General features: G+C 31.5%; 1 protein-coding gene across 7 annotated transcripts in view; it reads right to left on the reverse strand.

Moving 5' to 3' along the window:
• The window catches only part of LOC137655857 (sodium/potassium/calcium exchanger Nckx30C-like), a 705,766-nt gene that overhangs the window by 379,652 nt on the left and 318,614 nt on the right, over positions 1-7,500 (reverse strand). Inside the window, exon 1 of one of the 7 annotated variants that reach the window (XM_068390047.1) lies at positions 1,494-1,927. The exons of the other annotated variants lie outside the window; for them this stretch is intronic. The gene's annotated coding sequence lies outside the window, so the exon portion shown is untranslated. Of the gene's footprint in view, positions 1-1,493; positions 1,928-7,500 lie in introns of those variants that run through there. 7 annotated transcript variants of the gene reach the window in all.

Here is a 7,500-nt window from a genome sequence, read left to right on the forward strand (position 1 = left end):
TGTTCGTAATACTAAGCATGTAGTTAATTGTAATAGTCAGGTCTTCTCCATCCTAAGGCTCAATACTACATAGTATTCTAGAAGTTTTATCCCAGCTGTGACCAAGTTGTGGAACGATCTTCGTAATCAGGTAGTTGAAATCGGTAGAATTTCAAAAGTTTAAAATTATAGCAAATGTATTTATGTTGAACGGGCTGATATAAGTTTTTTTATAGTTTATATATGGAATATCTGTTTTAACGTTGTTCCTCTTCCTTAAATATTTTATTTTATTTGTTCACTGCTTCTCATATAGGTTATTTGTTTCCTTATTTCGTTTCCTCACTGGGTTTTTTATTTCTTGGTGGAGTCCTTGAGCTTATAGCATCATACTTTTTGAACTAGGGATATAGCTTAGCTTATAATGATAATAATAATAATAATAATAATAATAATAATAATAATAATAATAATAATAAAGTTGTTGGTAGCTTAAGGTTTATCAAAGATGGTGTTGTTGTTGTAGCTGCTGCTGCGGTTTCTATCTTGCTTATTTCATAAATTCCAAATAGCTTCTAGTGTCGTAGTTACGGTGGCAATAACATACAGATAGTTTATGAACAAAGGATCTATGGTCATCCACATACGTAAGATAGCAAAAGGGGACAACAGAGATGAGACAACCTCAAATATACAGAGATATCCTACTTAATCATACATGCTGAAAGAGGGGAACTTGATCAACCTAACTACAATAATATATATATATATATATATATATATATATATATATATATATATATATATATACATGTATATGTGTGTGTATGTATGTTTGTGTGTGTACATAGAGCAGGTAATGATTTTGAGAACTTTTGTAAGAAAATTTAACATTTGTGCACACACAATTTTATATATATATATATATATATATATACATATATATATATATATATATATATATATATATATATATATGTATGTATGTATGTATATATATGTGTTCGTATGTTTATGTGTGTGCATAGAGCAGGTAATGATTTTGTGAACTTTTGCAAGAAAATTAACATTTGTACACACACATTTATATATATATATATATATATATATATATATATATATATATATATATATATATATATATGTGTGTGTGTGTGTATACATATATGTGTGTGTTTGACTACGTGTGTGATTCTGTGTATATGTGTGTGTGCGTGTTGAAAATTGATAGCAGCCCTTTCGCAGCATTGATTGAAGCCGCATAGCTCTCCTAACGTAAATCAAAACCCAAATTTATCACCCAGAGTAATGTTAACGACATAATCACACCACACAGAACCTCTCATAAACACCGGTCTTGAAAAATGACTTAAAGACCGTCAACATACGAGTGAATAGAGAAAATATTTAAGTGGAAAAATCATTAAAAATATATCTGATAGTCTCGTTCATCACCTATAACTATAAATCTATATAAGAATAGTAACTATTTAAGGAATGCTATCCAAATTTACCTGGTACCTGGGTGGGCAAACATTTTTCCTTTGTTTCGTTATCTCACACGACGGACTACGAAGTCTGTGATTCTCTTCTTCGTGAATGCTGACACTATCACATATATCAAGGCTAATAATGAGTGTACGCATAGCAATGCCACATTACCATTTCCCAAAAATAAAGGCTTACTGTATCGGTTCACTCGACTTCTCTGCTATGTATCGACTTATGGCATTGAATGGGAATTTTCCTGTGGCATAATTATCGTCTTACCGTGAGTGGGGGGGGGGAGAAAATGGTGCGAGAGACACTTTCGAAACACAAAAAGCACGAGAGGAGATGTTATTATCCGAAGAAAAATCGGGTTTAGTGACGTAAAGGGACGTGATATAAGCCACTGCCGTGCATTTTCCAGGAGTGAAGTTGGGAGAGAGGACAGGCCGAGGTTGCCGCGCTGGTGGGGTAGAAGCAACTGAGAGATACTGGAGGGCTTTGCACAAGGCACTATTTTGATCAATTATTGACTCAAAGCCTTCGGGTCCGGGAGCGACTACGGAGACTCGGGTCTGTAAAGCGCTGCTTTGGGACACTCTTTCTACATCTACTTTTTGTTCTAGTTTCTTTGATTTCTAAGGATGTACTTGGATTATTTTGATCTAGAATTTTTTCCCACGCTCCATTTACATATAATTTTTTCATGCTGAGCGTAGCATTCTTAGCGCTATCGATTGTTGTATCTTCACTACTACTACCGCAACGACACAAGAGTTCTCTGTAATCATTTGACAATGATTTTTTTTCCAGATTGTTATTCACTGAAATTTTAACATTACATCTTCACCATTACTACCGCAACGATACAATTCTTAGTAATCATTTGACCATGATTTTTACCAGATTGTTATTCATTGAAATTTTAACATTACATCTTCACCATTACTACCGCAACGATACAATTCTTAATAATAATTTGACAATGATTTTTTAATAGATTGCTATTCGTTCAAATTTTAACATTACATCTTCACCATTACTACCGCAAATATACAATTCTTAGTAATCATTTGACAATGATTTTTTCCCAGATTGTTATTCATTGAAATTTTAACATTACATCTTCACCATTACTACCGCAACGATACAAGAGTTCTTTTTAATCATTTGACCATGATTTTTAACAGATTGTTATTCATTCAAATTTTAACATTACATCTTCATTACTACCGCAACGATACAAAAGTTCTTTGCAATTATTTTACGAATGATTTTTACCAGATTGTTATTCATATAAATAACATAATCGTTCAGATATCACGTAAAAAGAGTCGAGCCTGAAATCAGAAGACGATCGGAAGCAAGAATTTCTGTTTTTAAGCCGTGGACTGGATGCAACCTTGCAGAACCATGGTGAAACAATTGATCTGGAATTGACATCAATCTATAATTCTGCGAATATTGATTAACAAGAAGCGCTGGACGTTGCTTTATCGCGAGTAAATATAGAGAGAATGTTATGGTTTCTTTTTATTTCGTATGATACATTTTGGTTGCTTTTTTATACTAATGCGCTCGCAAAGGAAATGCTGTATGCATATCAGTTTCGCTTCACAAGCAGAGTATGTGAATTAAATTGTTTCTGATTTACTATCAAGAGCAAACGTTATTGTTGTTATTAGAAGATATACATTTGTAGAATCCTACTCTTTTGTGAATATGTGTATGTATATATATACATACATATATATATATATATATATATATACAGTATATATATATACATATATATATATATATAAGTATATGTATATACATATATACATATAATTATATATACATACATATATATACTGTATATATATGTGTATATATATATATATATATATATATATATATATATATATATATATATATATATATATATATATATATATATATACACACAATTTTACATTCCGGTAGATCCTGATACTTTTTTTTTTTTTTTTACTGAAGGATTTCTCATGAAAATATGTCATCCGTTTTTTGATGAATTAATATAATCTGCTTTATCAGAGAATGACAAAAAATAAAAGCGAATATATTACAGTCTTTCAGTTACAGTTTTTCAATGCCAATAAAATCTTAATAGATGACACATTTTTTGTTTAGTTGCTTGATCTGAAATTGGACATAATGTCTCTTACAATTTTAAATCAGCAATATCAAACAAAATCAAGATTTTATATATTCATAACTTGAGTTTGAGATAATCCTCCGAACAATAAATCATATTTCGATGATTGAAAAACTTTATTCCGTTCAGATGGGATTTTCCAGCTGTCTATGTTCGTGTACATACTATTAAAATGTCAGTCTCAACCGTCCAAAGAGGCCTGGAAACTCAATATATCAGTTAGCTGGGAGTAATTGTATTCATTGCTCCAATATATCAGTTAGCTGAGGGTAAATGAATTCTTTGCACCAATATATCAGTTAGCCGATGGTAATTGTATTCATTGCACCAATACACCAGTTAGCAGAGGGTATTTGCATTCAGTGCACTGGAAAGCCAATCTATCAGTTAGCTGAGAGTAATTGTATTCATTGACCAATATATCATTTAGCTGAGGGTAAATGTATTCAGTGCACTAGAAAGCCAATCTATCAATCAGCTGAAGGCAATTGTATTCATTGCACTAATATATCGGTTAGCTAAAGGTAATTGCATTAATTCTACCAATCTATCAGTTAGCTGAGGGTAATTACATTCAGTACACCAATATATCAGTTAGCTGAGGGTAATTGCATTCAGTGCACCAATGTATTAGTTAGTTGAATGTAATTACATCAAGTCCACCAAATATCAGTCAGCTAAGGGTAATTGCATTCAGTGCACCAATATATCAGTTAACTGAAGTTAATCGCATTCAGTGCACCAATATATCAGTTAGCTGACGGTAATTACATCCATTGCACCAACATATCAGTTAGTTGAAGGTAATTGCATTAAGGCGACCAATATATCAGATAGCTGAAGATAATTGCATTACGTTAACCAATATATGAGTTAGCTGAAGGTAATTGCATTAAGTTAACCAATATATCAGTTAGCTGAAGGTAATTACATCAAGTCCACCAATAAATCAGTTAGCTGAGGGTAATTCATCCATTGCACCAGTATATCAGTTAGCTGAAGATAATTGCATTAACTCCAACAATATATCAGTTAGCTGAGGGTAATTGCATACAGTGCATCAATATATATGTAAGCTAATGGTAATTACATTAACTCCACTATTATATCAGTTACCCGAGGGTAATTGCATCCATTGCACCAATATATCAGTTAGCTAAAGGTAATTGCATTAAGTCGACCAACATATAAGTTAGCTGAGGGTAATTGCATTCAGGGCACCAATATATGAGTTAGCTGAAGGTAATTACATCAAGTCCACCAATATATCAGTTAGCTGAAGGTAATTGCATTGTCCTTCAATATATCAGTTAGCTAAAGGTAATTGCATTGTCCATCAATATATCAGTTAGCTAATGATAATTGCATCCATTGCACCAACATATCAGTTAGCTGAAAGTAATTGCACCAAGTCCACCAATATATCGGTTAGCTGAATGTAATCGCATTGTCCACCAATATATCAGTTAGCAGCGGTAATTGCATTCAATACAAAACTCTTGGAACAGATGTTGATAATTTGGTTATTTAAATTATTTATTGTAATTTTCAAGTGTTTTATAAGCTTTTATATAGGATATTGTGTATATGAAGAATGAAGGTATTTACAATGGTAGCATTATGTAATAAATCTCGAATTTTGTTCTTGTTTTTATTCCAAATATCTCTGGCCAAATCATATTTCTAGTAGCACTAATCCCGGCGCTGTGAAACCCGTTTATTTCGGTTACTCTTAGCATTCTTAGGGCTTTCTAAGCTTACCACATGTAACTAATTCTATTTTTACAAACGATTCTACCCTTTGAAAGGACTACTTTTGATATTGGAGGCAAAAGGCTGTGACTACTCTTACATTTAAAGTTTTTCAATCTGCCTAATAAAGAAATTTGTGTACTATTCTTGTTTACATGATTTTGTCAATGAATGAATCCTCTGCAATGACTTTATAGAATTTCGGTGTTAACCTTATCTCGAATTATTTCGTAATTAAGTTTCTTTTATTGTTTCCAGTACTGTTTTGCCCAACTACCTCCGCTCATCCAGCTAACCTGTTTATCATGACTCATCATCATCTCCTCTTACGCCTATTGACGCAAAGAGCCTCGGTTAGAATTAGCCAGTTGTCTCTATCTTGAGCATTTAAATCAATACTTCTCCATTCATCATCTCCTACTTGACGTTTCATAGTCCTTACCCATGTAGGTCTGTGCCTTTTAACTCTTCTAGTGCCTTGTGGAGTCCATTTGGAAGTTTGGTGAACTAATCTCTTATGGGGAGTGCGAAGAGCATCCCCAAACCATCTCCATCTACCCCTCACCATGATCTCATCCATATAAGGCTCTCGAGTAATCTCTCTTAAAGTTTTGTTTCTAATCCTGTCCTGCCATTTATCACGAGTAACGTAAATGAAACATATATCTTCATAACATTACGTAAAATCAAATTATTTCAACGCGACTTTAGCAAGGCATAAATCAGGTTTAGCAAATGAACTGCATTTTTTTTTCTCTTTTGCCGACAGGGATCAACTATATCAGATGAGGCAGGCTGAAAATAGTCTTCCAGTTATAAGGGTAAATCCAACCCTTCACCCCCCCCCCCCCCAACCCCATTCCAGTAATATTCTCGTACCATATATTATCCATGATTATCAAAATCTTATTTCATTAATCAACTTTCGTCTGCTTCAGTCATTTCCAGAAGCTGAACAACATATGAATGTGTTTTTCTACATTGGGTTTTAACCATACTTTTTTTTATCCATTCCTCCTTTAAAGATTACTTTAATTCTCATTTATTCTTCCCACTTTCTCTCAGACTTAACAACTTTTTTTTTATATTATACATCAATTTCCATCCTGTTGATATAAGTTATCATATTCCTGTTAGACTATTTGCCGATAAACTCTGTTCTTAGTACTAGGTGTAGTGCCTCTATAGACCATTTATTTTTTTATATATATAAATAAGAATAATAAAACTATTTATCTCTAGACCGTTTAAAGGCTAAAAACCCTTCAAGCAGTCTACCAGATTCTCTTTATTCAACAATACATTAATTCATATATTTATCCAAAGTTACCCGGCCAAAATAATATTGTTTTTAATTTAATAGGCCTATGGTTTACACGAATCTATCAAGTTCCCATTACGTATCGTATCCCGGGGATTAGGAGCAAAATGGAAAAATCTTTCCATTTATTTTCCTCTGATATATATGTGAGGATTTTGTTTCTAATTTGGCTGGATATTTTTTTTTCTTTCATTCTTAAAAGTTATGTCAATGTTATTTTTATCCACGAACAGAATCCTTTATTAAATTGAATACTGATTTTAGTATTATATATATATATATATATATATATATATATATATATATATATATATAAATATATATATATATATATATATATATATATATATATATATATATATATATGTATATATATGTATATGTAGACTTTATTACTAAAACATACATTCAAATATATAACCACAAATACCTTTTGATATTAGATTAGATTTAATCTGGGATCTGTGATCCCGTGGCTGAATAAATTTTATATTAAGAGGTATTTGTGGCCTTATATTTGCCATAATATATATGTATATATATATATACACATATTTATATATTATATATATATGTATATATATATATATATATATATATATATAGTTACTAGTTAAGATACAACCCTTCTTGGAAAGCAAGATGCTATAAGCCCAAGGGTTTCAACAGGGAAAAATTAGCCCAGTAGGGAAAGGAAATAGGGAAATAAATAAACGATTTAAGAAGTAATGAACAATTAAAATAAAATATTTTAAAAACATTAAAATAGATATTTCAT

The sequence above is a fragment of the Palaemon carinicauda genome, chromosome 16 (genome assembly GCF_036898095.1).
Source record: "Palaemon carinicauda isolate YSFRI2023 chromosome 16, ASM3689809v2, whole genome shotgun sequence".
In the NCBI taxonomy this organism is placed as follows: domain Eukaryota; kingdom Metazoa; phylum Arthropoda; class Malacostraca; order Decapoda; family Palaemonidae; genus Palaemon; species Palaemon carinicauda.